This window comes from Lepisma saccharinum, chromosome 13, assembly GCF_977018435.1.
Source record: "Lepisma saccharinum chromosome 13, izLepSacc3.1, whole genome shotgun sequence".
Lineage (NCBI taxonomy): Eukaryota > Metazoa > Arthropoda > Insecta > Zygentoma > Lepismatidae > Lepisma > Lepisma saccharinum.
In genome coordinates, this window is record NC_139241.1 from 23,596,096 (window position 1) to 23,610,327 (window position 14,232).

Below are 14,232 nucleotides of genomic sequence, written 5' to 3' on the forward strand. Positions count from 1 at the left end.
ACGTTTTCTTGCACCTCAAGAAATTCCTGTCCTCCGGTGAGCGTTTTGGCAACGACGAAGAGCTGAAGACGTCTGTCACACGCTGGTTCCATTCACAGGCGGCAGAGTTCTACGACAGTGGGATCCAAAAGTTGATACCACGATACGACAAGTGTCTCAATTCTGGTGGTTCCTATGTTGAAAAATAGCTGAACCTTTGCTGTACCTGTTGCCAATAAATGGTTTCCTGAAACTGTGTTTTTTTTTAAAAAAAAAAAAATAGGGAAACTTACTTTCTGGATGCGCCTTGTACTAATAATAGGAAAGAAAAGAGAGCTCGATATTGTTTTTGAAGAATTAGGAAAACAGGACGAAAGGATTGAATTTACCAAGGAAAACCTCGTTGACTGTAAGATCAATTTCTTGGATCTTAGTATTACAAAAACAGATAAAGGAATAAAGACAGGCATATACCATAAACCGTTAGCCGGGGACTTGTATATAAACAAAAAATCAGAACATCCCAAGAAAATAAAAACAAATGTTTTTCTCAATTTTTTCATTAGGGCTGGAAGATTATGCAATGAAGGGAAAGAAATAGAAGAGGAAGTAGAATGGATAAAGGAGGTGGGGGTGAATAATGGGTACACAAACCAAGAAATGAATAGAATAGCCAGGAAAGCGCAGAAGATCATCAAAAGAGAAAATAGCAATTACATTAATGGGAAAGCAAGGAAAGAAGGGGAAGAGGTAAAGGAAACAGAGAATGTTAGTTTTGTCGGGATTCCATATTATAAAGGGGTATCGGAAAAAATAGAAAAGACTGTAAAGGAATACGGGGTTAGATGTGGGATGAAGACCCCCCGAAATATAGAAAAACACTTCACAGAATATAAAAAAGGAGGAAGGGGGCAGGAGAACCCAGATGGACAAAAAGGTGTATACAGGATAGAATCGAATGTGTATATCGGACAGATGGGAAGAAGCATGCACGTGAGATGGGGGAGCATGATGATGACATCAGAGAGGGAGTCCCCAAAACAGGGTTATCAGAACATATTATTAAAAGTGGGCATGAAATCGTAAAGAGAGAGGTCATCAGGAAAGAGGGAAATAAATTAGGTAGAAATGTTTATGAAACTGTAAATATTTGCATAAGGAGGAGTACTAAACTCAACAGGGATGATGGCAATTTAGAAGAAGGGTGGGTAAGAAGACTTTTCAAAAAAAATGGGATAAGGCAATGAAAACAGAACCTAAGATTGGCTTTCATGTTACTCCGGAGGTCATCCGAGCTGCCAGCGAGGAACGAGAATTTGTCCTAGAATGGTGATGTAATAGGACTGAAGGAGGGGAAAGTGGGACTGAATAGGAGGGGAAGCATCTTTCACCTCATATCAGATTGGTGCTGTTCACCAGTGCTGGCCGTTTTTATCGATTTCATGTGTTCCTGTTTTCTAAGTGGTTTCAATCGAAATAAGTGGTCTATCTTCACGGGGTTTTAATACGAGGAGTTTTTTAATTAGGAATGTATCAGGGATAGTTTTAAGTGTTTTCAACCCTATCCTCAACCTAATCCTCTTTTAACACTTTACGATGCAGCGCTATGTACAGTGCTTAGGAAAATATTTACGAACCTGATGAAGGGGGCAGTTGGACCCTGAAACGTTGTTCCAAAAAAAAAGGCTTCATACTCACTCACGTAAGTAGTGTAAACTAACTTAATACAATTTAACGTTGTTTATTTTTTTTTATTTTTTTTTTTTTTACTTCATGTTCAGTATTCTGTTCATTTTCATGTTCACTTAAGTTTATATCCTTTGAAACTGGAGTTCTATGGCTTGGAGTTTAAATAAATATGCAATCCCGACTAATGGTAACTCTATTTGTAGTCATATCTAACAATCTATAATCACTTGTATTTTCTTCATATCCCACCAATGTAAGTTCCTTTTTGCTTTCACATCCAACTTTTGTCTTTTCTCCTTTGGTATCATAGTATATGCAATAATTCCGAACACTTTTGTATGTCCCGTATGACCATGTGGTAATTTACCAAACCATTTTTCATATGGAGTTCCATCACCAGATTTAGTTAACAAATTATTTTGTAAATGTTTAGCAGTATTTACAGCTTCACCCCATGGATTTTGGCATCAATGAGCATACGTCTGGTCATTTGCATTAAGCTATGACTTCCTTTCAGCCACATCATTTTGCTGAGGTGTAAAAGGAACAGCTTACAAAAAATACTTATATTTGAAAGAAGAATATTAAGAAAAATATTTGGCCCCTCCAAATTGAGCGATGGCTCTTGGAGAATAAAAACAAATGACGAGTTAGACCAGTTGATTAAGCATAAGAATATAATTCTATTCATAAAAGCCCAAAGGTTAAGTAGGTTAGGTCATATCGAACGATTGTCTAATGAGAGAACAGTCAAAAAGATATATAAATGGAAACCATTTGTCAAGAGGCCAGTAGGTAGACCTAAAGTTAGACGGGAAGATGATGTTAGAAACGATATTAGAATAATGAAGATCTCAAATTGGAAGAAGGATGCCCAGGATAGACTTAAATGGAAGAAAATTGTTAAGCAGGTCAAAACTCATAAAGAGTTGTAGCACCAAATAATAATAATAAGAAGTATTAGGAACAGTCGTTTGTGTACAATCCCTTCTTGCTTAAAATATGCATGCAACTTTGATGTCATATACGACGGCCACTATTTATATTTTGAGCCTTGGCAACACTGATTGAAGTTAGGCGCGATTTGACGTTTGGACGGAATCGTCTGGCATTATTGACCATAACGTACTTCAAATGTTTTGTCAATAGCTTCATTTGTGTTGTTTATGTTGCCTTGGAGATTCCGCGACAACAATAAAATGGAATTAACTCGTGAACATTTTCGTCCGATGATTTTTTACGATTTTCGACGTGGATTATCAAGACAAGAGTGCATCGATCAACTTACTTCCACATTTGGCGATGAAGCCCCATCCTTTGCCACTGTGAAACGCTGGTATAACGAATTTAATCGTGGCCGCCATTCCCTCACCGACGAGATTCGCGAAGGTCGTCCAAAATCAGTTGTTGTTCAAGAAAACATTGATGCTGTGCAAAACCTAATACTGCAAGATCGTCATGTGACATACTGTGAGATTGAGGCAACCATAGGCATTAGTTCCACCAGCATATATAAAATATTACATGATCATTTAGCTGTGAGAAAGGTATGTTCTCGTTGGATCCCACACAATTTGACAAAAACTCAAAAAGACGTTCGCGTCAATTGGTCCAAACAAATGCTCAATAAATACAATCGTGGTGCTTCAAAAGACGTATATAAGATTGTAATAGGTGACGAATCATGGATATATGCATATGAGCCGGAACGTAAACAGCAGTCGACTGTATGGGTGTTTCAAGATGAACCCAATCCAACAAAAGTTGTTCGTGCTCGAAGCACATCGAAACAAATGGTCGCCTGTTTTTTCGGGAAAACTGGTCATGTGGCAACTGTGCCTTTAAAGGAACGTAGAACGGTCAACTCTGAATGGTACACAACAATTTGTTTGCTAGAAGTCTTCGGTCAAATACGGAAAACAAACAAACTCCGTCGGATCATTCTTCATCAAGACAATGCCAGCTGTCACACATCTCGTCTAACAACCGACTTTATGAACAGTCAAAAAATCGAATTGATGGGTCATCCACCGTACAGTCCTGATTTGGCACCCAATGACTTCTTCTTGTTCCCGAATGTCAAGAATAAATTGCGTGGACAACGATTTTCGTCGGTGGAAGATGCCGTTGATGCATTCAAAAACCATATTATGGAGGTGTCTCAAGAAGATTGGAAAAACTGCTTGACAAATGGTTCAAGCGAATGCAAAAGTGTATTGACCATAAAGGAGAATACCTCGAAAAACAATAAAGCAGTTTTCAATGCCAAATTCCTGTTTTTTCATTGTTAGGCTCAAAATATAAATAGTGACCCTCGTATTCACCTCCTCTTGGGTCTTTCATGGAATTTTGTGGTTACAAATTAAACATTTTCCATATCTTTTGTTCAACTTCATATTTATTTTTCAGTAAATACACTACTGTATACCTACTACAGTCAGGTATACAGTATAGATCAGGCACACAACAGAAAGAACAACAGATGGTTGACTGTGAGTCCCAAAGAAGTGCCCAGAGTCATGAAAACAAAGTTTCTTGTTCACATCATGGTCTTCGGTGTCATCAGCATTGACAGGCATATTATGCCACCACACATCTTTTAAGGTGTCTGAGAGTAAACCAAAATGTGTACCAAAACATTATGGCGATTGTAGTCAAGCCTTGGATTGAAGAAGTTGTCGCAGGAAGACCATACTTGTTCCAACAAGATTCTGCACCAGCACACATGGCCAGGAAAACTCAGAAGTGGCTCGAGAATAACTTTTTTGACCATGTTACCCCTGACATGTGACCTCCAAACTCACCTGACTGCAATCCTCTTGACTGTTATGTGTGGGGCGCTGTTGAAAGGATCACTAATAAAACTGCTTGTAACAATAAAGGTGAGCTTAGGAAGAGAATCTGCCTGATATTTCAAGGTTCGTCTCCTGGTGTTGTAAAATGCACCTGTTCTCGCTTCCAGGGTCGTCTGGAGGCCGTGACTGAACCTGAAGGTGGCTTCATTGAATAAGTTTGATTTAAAAGCATTACTTTGCTCTTGTTTCTGGAATTTTCAATAAATGTTTGAAACTAGAACTTTTAGAGATGTTTTTCCTTTATGTATTTTCCATGCCAGTTCTACTCATGCACCCTGTATACATTCGCTATTCACCATGTGAACTGTTTGTGAAGCTTGTTGTAATCCAGTTTCAATACATAGTTTATATAAATTATTTTCTTGATTTGATACAGCAATAACCTTCTTATGTTTACTAATAACACACTTATTATAAAGTTAAGTTATCTCGACTGCAAATCCACCATGGCCAACGTATCATCCACTCATCTCAACAAGATCAGAGACTTTGTTCTCTAAAGAGGTCTATCTCAAGGTCTAACCCACTCCACCCTCATTCCTGACCAGTGCTGCACACAAACTTTATACATTCTTCTACCTACTTCCTATGATCCACAAGTTGAACAACTCAGGCAGGCTCATGGTGTCCAGTTAAAATTCAATCTCCAAATGTGTATCAACATTTGTTGACTCCCATCTATTACTCCTTCTAAAAAGCACTGTCCTTCTATCTCTAAGACACCAACCATTACCTAATCATAATCAATGGCTTACCACCATTGCCACCCAACATTTTCCTTACCACTTTCCTCTTCAACTCTCTCTATACCAATATTCCTCCACAGTGACCCTGACACTAGGAATGTTTTCCCAGATATATCTAGAGTTGTTTTCCATAACCCTCTAAACCTCAGATATATCTTGGTCCAAAATACGCTCACCAACACCCTACACTCTTGTGTGCTCATAGCTGCAACACCTGCACAATTTTCATCCATTCCTCCACCCTTCATATCTGTGCTACCACAGTCAACCTTACTCTCTACTCGAAAGGCACCTGCCACTCCTTCAACCACACATACATCCCAGTGGCGGAGCGTGGCCTTTCCAACAGTGTAAGCCTATCATGATGAAGGTTATTTCCCGTTGTGCTTATTTTTGGGCTGACAAGGTTAGTGATTTATCCACACACATCGACCCCCCATTTTTTCAGAACACTTCCCTGGAATTTTTCACCAAATTAAAAATTCTGGATAAATCCCTGGGATTGGTGTTTTCTTTGCTAGGCTGTGTATCTCCTACATTTCAACTGATAATTAAGTCAGTCTTATTCCTATCACAATGAGTAACGTAACGATAAAAAATATGCAAAGTTAGATAAAATGAATAATAATAATAATAATAATAATAATAATAATAATAAAGAAACGAAAACAGAATGAAACAGAAAAGTGCTGAATACTTTTTACAACCGCATAACCAAGTATCAGCTTCGTACCCTGAATCACAAAATCGGCGCACTTTATTTTTCATTTCTGTTGCTATGCCTGCTAGAGAAGGAAGGGGTGGGCCTACCTACATCCACAAGTTTCTTCTTGGCAGCAAAATCCTTGCTGGATAAGGGCGTCTTCAACAAGTTCTCCACCCCACTGCACAATCACACTCACTTTATTCCATAATGCAAAAAAAAACACTAAGTTGCTGACCAAGGCAGTTTATTAAGGTAAAAACACTTAACAGGTAATGTTTCAACCCTGTATCAGGGTCTTCCTCAGACGAAGAACTAAACTAAAAAATCATATCATAAAATATTTTTTTTTTTAGTTTAGTTCTTCGTCTGAGGAAGACCCTGATACAGGGTTGAAACGTTACCTGTTAAGTGTTTTTATCTTAATAAACTGCCTTGGTCAGCAACTTCGTGTTTTTAATATGGAAACAAGGTTTAATTATATTCCATAATGCACTTCACTATCACACAACAGCACAGGGCCGACAGTCCGCTTTCATTAAATGGAATTCGCAAAAGCAATACCTCGACAACAAGAACGGGGAAACAAAAAGAAACCAGATCCAAAATTGGTCACTGCTCAAAGCAGTGATCTTTCGGACTGTGAGGGGAATATCCCTTTCGGATATAAATAAATTCCCTCTCTTGCCTTAAAATTCCCTATATTTAGTAAAAAACAAAAACAATATTAATTATAAAAGAAATGCTCACTAATTGTAGGGACATATCCAGAAATGTCTATCAAAGGACATGTAAGTGCTTTCTTAGGATACTGTAAAAGCAAATCTAGCACCTAAAAGATCATAAACAGGCTTTTCGAATGCTGTTCGAAGAGTGTTTGAATCACGGACTATGTAATTAATAATATTTGGTTCACATTTGACATGAGATTTGTAAAATTGGTTCAATCTTCAGCTTTCATTAACATTTATTTATTTATTTATTTTTGCACTTTTTAGCTCAATTATTACCAGCTGAGTTCATACATAAACGGAAAACTGAGATCTCAATATTTCTGATGTTTATGCTCTCCTACAAGCAAAAAACAGAAACAAGAATTTAGCACATCAATGTATATCTAGTTTTCCCGTATCCCGCTCATTTTCAGGTTTATCCTTTTTCGCCTTCCTGTTAGATTTTTGTTTCAGAATTCCCTGTTCCTGGAAAAAACCTCCTTGAAGCACCACCGGCTCAAATTTCCTTTGCAGTCAACCATTCATACCCGACAACGCTGGATCCCCTCCTCTTGCAGGACCTGTTTCTCGCTGGCACGTATTCAGTGAAGCCAACCCAAGCAAAATGGTGCTAAATCTCGCACAAGTTTAAAAAGTCGTTTGTAAGTTGGGGATATAAATAAAACAAGAGGGCCACTTTTCGTTGTGGTTGAATTTTCTCAAGTTTTTGACATATAACGTCGAACCCATTTGAATTTATATTTATTTTTTTGTTATAAATTAATATTAATAATATGAAAATCACAGAACAATTTAGTAGTATGCAGCATAATTTCGGAGTTTAAACAACACCATGGATGTCCAGAAGGGGCAAGGCAAGGAGACACTTCCTGAAAAATGAATGTCAACCATTTTCACACACAATTTCACTTCAGTCACTTCAAATTGTTAATTATTGTAACGGCGTTGCAGAAAAATGTTAACTTCAAATTGAATTAGTATATTTTGAGAAGGGAAATATACCTAGTATACCCCAACCCCTCAAAAAAAAAAATACTTTCCTTAATCCTCCCTGGTGGAAAGAAATACTGCAGACGTCCATGAACAACACTTTTTCTAAACATGAGGTTTGCAATGCTGCGGTAAGCCTGTGGCCGTAGGCACTGCTCCTACACGGTCAGAAATTTGTAAGGCAACATTCAGAAGGCTTACAACTTTCCGGAAGCAGAAGACGGGAGTTCCCATGTGCCCCCCTGGTGCTGAAGTGTTCCAATCTAACAAACAGGATCTCGAAGACTAATATTGAGCCGAGTTGAACTTTGAAGTTTTTACGAATTTTGCCATATAATTACATACATTTTACTAGAACTAATAAAGTGTAAGCCTGGCTTACACGGCTTACATGGACGCTCCGCACCTGATACATCCTCACCTGCCAGATATGTGGTGTATTTTACCTGGCTTTCGTCCCCCCCTCCCTCAGAATCACCAATCACCAACACCTAATACACCAATTGTACAATTGCCACCAAAAACAATAGCCAAACCAAAATTATGAGGGTGACACCTTTGAACCTCTGTTTGTAATACAGCGAGGTTATGAAATGCTACTTGTGTGCATAATAATTTTTGGTAACAGTTCGTTATATCGGAGACACATTTCTTCATTTTTACAGAAGAAACTACTTATGGAAATGAGTTTCTCTAAGGTTTCCAATGTTCATCAAGGTATTTTCTTTCATCGTGGAATCTATTTGACCGGGAAAGCATGTATTTTTCAAGAGAAATATCTCACCGACACACAAGTGCCATTGCTTTTGCTACGTGAACCGGAAGCTGGATATGTTTGATGACGTAACACACTGTCAGTGTTTCCAACCCCTTCTTTTTAACTATGCTTGCCTAACCTAACCAAATCTAACCTAACCTTATCGGAAATGGTTTGTGGGGCTGTCTGTGAATGGTTCGTGGTGCTGTCAGCTACCCATGCATAATGTACAATTTGCACATGTGACGAACATGATAGTAGGTATTTTTCGGTGAAGATGGTTGGAAATACTGCATACCTACAACGGCAGTCAACCTCTGCGTGCCACATTGTGTGTTACCGAAGCAAAAAAAGCAATAACAAAAACTACTCTCTCTATGTGTTTGTTTTCGTGTAAAAAGCATAATGGCACCTTGAACTATGTTCTGCAATACACAATTGGTAAGTATGAACCATGCAAAACACAAAATATCTGATTTCAATGTGTCTCCGATATAACGAACTGTTACCTAATTTTCAATTGTGTCTTTCCTAGCAGATACTTGATCACTTGTTTCTTATTTAAAAATCACATATACACTACTGTAGTGTTAAAACTCTTTAAAAGTTAATATAAAAGAAACATTTCATCCATAAGTTGCATAATTTCTTGTAAAAATCAAGTGTTAAGATTACTAAATGTCTTAGTGCTAATATAATTCCTTACAATTGCAGACACAATTTGTCATTTAAAACTATTCAGAGTAATTTAAATTGCAAAAATGTTCAGGTAAGCATCGAGATGTTTAGCAGTATTGTCATACACACATTTCATACTAGTACACATTTACGTGTATTTTACAAACAAAAAATTTAGCTTTGTATACACAAAAATGTATCAATAACCACTTAATACCCACAAATCTCCCTGAAAAACCTAAACTTATATATATTTTTAATAGGATCAAGATAAATCAAGATAAAGAAGTGGAAAATATTTTCAATCACATTTTTGTTGCTTGTTGTTAGGTTCTAACCTAAAGGCCATTAAAATTGATTGGCTTTCTCTGTAAAAATATTTGGTGAGAGAGCTGCAAATGAGTAGGTTAGGCAGTTAAGTCTCTTCTCAGAAAATAATTGATGTTTCTTATCATGTGCAATTCGAAAGTTATTTGAGTTAAAATTTGAGTGGCAAGTGATGAAAATTGCCATACAATCGAATTACACAATCCAATTATGCAAAAAATGTACTGTTTTGGAATACATTCTTAACTCCCATAACTTCTTAAATATATGTTTCAATGCTCCCAAAACAATGATATTATATTTAAAACAGTTAATCTTAACGTGGGGAATTTTTTTCTAGAAAATCGAGAGGGACGAGTTATGCATATTGGATCCAAACCTTTCACACAGCCAATGTGAAAAGAGCTTATCACCCAAATATCACAATTACATCTTATGTTTTAAGCTTGGCAGAATTAATCCATATCCTAGACAGCTGTCAACAAATGCTCACCTCAGTGTAAAACACATATATGCCAATACAAACATGGCTACAAAAGTTTTGGGTTAGCTTTACATGCAGCAAGGTTGGTCAGAAATATCAGTGGTAAGCATTCTACAAGAATGTAGAATTATAATTAAATAATGTGTGTATTATGGGAACTCATTTCTCATTTTTATTATTCAAAAGCACTAAGAGAACTACCAAGTTTCTTAAATCATACTACGACTACGATAAAAGAATGATTAATCTCATTTCCTAGAGATGAGCATTAGAGATTCTTTCATATACATTGATTTTGTTTGTTAATAATTTCACATTATAGCTTACTAACCTATCCCAGTGCCCAGTGTGCCTATTTACCTGTTTCATTTCATTTGTTCTGATCCAAAACATCACTGCTCCACTTGTGCCAAGCAAAGTTATAGCTCGTTTTGTAAATATCATTCTGGTTATTTATTAAGAACTCAAAATCTAATTAGACATCAGTAATTACCTTCTTTGTATTGTTATTCGATCTCAGAGAAATCCTACAACAAATTAAGTCCTGCTGTAACTTCACAACAGCCGCCATTTTAAATTTTGCACAAAGTGTAATTCATACAGGTGGGTCTGTAACACTGTTGCCAAAACAGATTGATGGAAAAGAGCATCTAAAATAAAGCTGAATGGAACATTGAAGGAGTTAAATGTTCAAAACCTCAAAAATTTGTATCCATGCTCTGTTGAGTTAAAAGACAATTAAAGATGCATGAACATTATGAGTTATTTTTCATCTGCCTTAAAAACGATTTCAATCTGACTGTCCTCAGATTCTATCCCTGGAATTTTGGTGCTCTGTGGAATAGCAGTGATCATAGTATGCTCACAAGTAGGAAATCTGTTGAAATACAATTTATGACTTCATAAACAATGAGTGTATAAGTGAAGTTTTAATGTGCTGTTTGCTTAATGGTAAAAAAATTTAAAAAATGATATAAGCATAGAGAAAAGTGGCGAAAGCGGGTGGGGGTGTAGAATAAGATATAGCACAAGGATTTATTTATTTATTTGCTTCGCTTTTGTGCACCTATGGCTAATTGCGAAAATGAGGATGAGTGATGATACAATGAAATTGATGAAGAGACTTTCATTCCCTCGCCAGGATTCGAACCCACGACCACTGGCATCATAGCGTGCTGTGCTAACCACTCCACCATGGAGCCTGGCTATAGCATAAGGAGAAATGAATTAGGTTAATCCATGTGAAGTACACTTCCTGGTAATTGCTTGGAGGATTTTACGATTTTAGGAGCTAAGCAAAAGTGGAAAATGGTTACATCTGACTAAAATGTGCTTTTATGGCATGGTGTTCTATGTATGGGAACTTTACCTTTACCTTTGCATGACTTCATAAGAGAGAAGTTTGCAACAGTGGTTTGTAGGGTACTCTTTTTGTATTCCAGAATTCTTGTGAGATATGGGATGGAGGCCCTAAAAAACTTGCCAAAAATGGGTGTCTTTTTTATTCAACTAAAGCCTTCCAAAGTTAGTTCAATGTAAGGTAACTGGCATACATGGCAAGGGAATTGTTCAAAATCATTCACAAATTTAGCAGGGGATAGGGTACAGGACATCTCCCCAAAAGAGGTGACTAAGCAGCATAAAAAGTGATGACTTTATTATACTATCTCAACAAACATAAAAAGTTCAAAGAACATAAAACAGAATCTTCCAGTAATATTATTTTCCAGACTGAAAGAATTGAAATAACATAAATAGGCTAATCGGTACTGAATATATTTGCCATTGAAATGTTCTTATACACACTTCGGATTCATCAAATCTGGTACAGAAGGATGCACACGTATTGTTTGGCAAATTGTTCATTAATTTTTACCTTACACCTTATGTTTTTTCAAGGAATGGATGTTTATGTATGCTGGTACAGAGGTTGTCAGCAGCTTGTTAAGCACTGTTTCAATTCTTGAAGTCCTCATTATGTAAAACAAAGGCAATAAACATGGTTATGGACAATTTGCTTGGTAATACTTATGCATCCCACTACACACCTTGATTGCAGGTAGCATTTGTGCAACAATTATAATGTTAATACACAGGGGTGCCCACAGGGGGGTTTCATGATGCACCTGCATTATGAGAAATTTTGGGGGGGACAAAATTTTATACCAATTCTCATGGGCGTCCGGAAGGGGGGGCAAGGGGGGCCGTGGCCCCCCCCTGGAAAACGAAAGTCAACCAAAAATTACATATTTCACACATATAATTTAATTTCAGCCACAATAATGTGGGTTAATTATTGCATGAACATGATAAATTCAAATTTAAGCAATGTTTTTTGAGGGATGAACACTATTATTGGGGAAAATATGCCATGTTGGCCCCCCCCTGGAAAAAAATACCTTCCTTGCCCCTCCCTGGAAAAAATCCTGCGGACGTCCATGCCAATTCTATATATCTTCACACAAAAATGGGGGAGATCGTTTCATTCCACTGGCTTGTTATTGATTTTTAGTTTTGGTTATTATGTACAGTTTTTCTACCTTAGTGTGGGTGATCGCGATGATAGGGTTGAAATGAAACATCACCTCTTATGCCTTTATAATCAGTTTGGATTGGGGGGGGGGGTTGCTGTTCATATTAATACAAGGTTAGTCAAGCAGACAAACTGTGAAGAATAAAGTTCAGTACACTAACAATGGCAGTGAGCCTTAGCAGTTTTGTACGTTTTATGTTAGCAAACATCAAAGTGAGCCTAAAGTACCTAAAGTAAACATATATTGCTTAAATATGTCTGTATTATATTGTTCCACAAATTTTGTCTGACCAAAATAATTTGAGTAAATAATTTGGGTGGACACCCCTATTAATACACACCAGCAGACAATGGTGATGATCAGTGGCGGTGATTAAGGGGGGGCGAAGGGGGGCAGTTGCCCCCACTTTTCACCACTTTTGTACCCACACTATGCTAAACCTTATCTACAAAGGGAAATATACTGTTTTGCCCCCCCCCCACCACTGGTGATGATACTGATTCAGGGGCCCCAGGCAGAACTGGATAAGTAGACCTATATAAATCAAGTTTCATATCTTTTCTTTGCAATTTCAAGCAAGCTAGATGTTTACACCCCCCCCCAAATAACAACAATTATACAATATCATTAATATCCTAGGAAATAGTGATGATAATGCATTAAACTGTGATGAATACTATAGAAATCCTAAGGCAGAAATTATCTATACAGTTAATGTTAGAACATTTATCTTGAGTTATACCACACACCATTATTTGCTATGGAAGGAAAAAAAACTTGCACCATTATAGACATTGACAGTTACATAGATTATTTTGATATATATTGTGTGCATTGTTAGAATTGTAGTAAATTTTGTATTGCTCAAAACATTTTTTGATACTCAAGAGACAAATAGGAATCCTTTCTAAATGAATGATTTCTTCGATTATAGTGTCAATAATGTTCCATAATGATTTTCATGTGATGTTTCATAGAGGGGGCTTTTGTATGCTCTTTACATTATGAAACAAGGATTTCATAATGACTATGGTGTGGAACCAACCATTTAACCCTGTTAGCTACATGAGGTACAGGTTTCCCCAATCGATATACATTGCAAGATTGCAACACTGTGAACTGTACTTCACATGGATGCTTTGTGTAGCTGAATGTTCTTTCCTTATCTTTATTCTAAGCTAGACTGTGTTGTTCTGTTACACTTCTCAGCCACATGATATTACAAAGTTAATGACAGCTGCATACTTTGGGGACTAAATACGCACGTAACAATAAAAATATCAAACCGAGAAAGAGAGAGCACACAGCAGATTCAGCTGTTATATGGAAGTGAGTTAGTGTGGAAGCGGAGCACACATACATATGTGTTAGTGACAAAAATTACATGAAAATGAACACATGACTGAAAGTGAACATGATATTGCTTCAGTTGTTACATATTTAGGTGGGTGGGGGATGACTGTCTCCCAAGCATGTGACTGATGCTAACTTCATAATATTACGTCATTTAGAAAGTGCAGCAGAAAATTGCAGCTGGGTTAAGAAGAAAGAACGTTCAGCATGCATGGGCAGTATAATTCACGATGTATTTCATACCTTAAAGATAAAGTTTTGGGAGATACATGTACACCATGATACAGAAAATTATGTACCTAATGCAGGGTTAAGGGACCATCAGGCAAAGAATGGCTGACAGAATTAATATAAATAGCAGTCTCCTGTAATGCCCTGTCACAAGTCTATGTTGTTCTTTAAC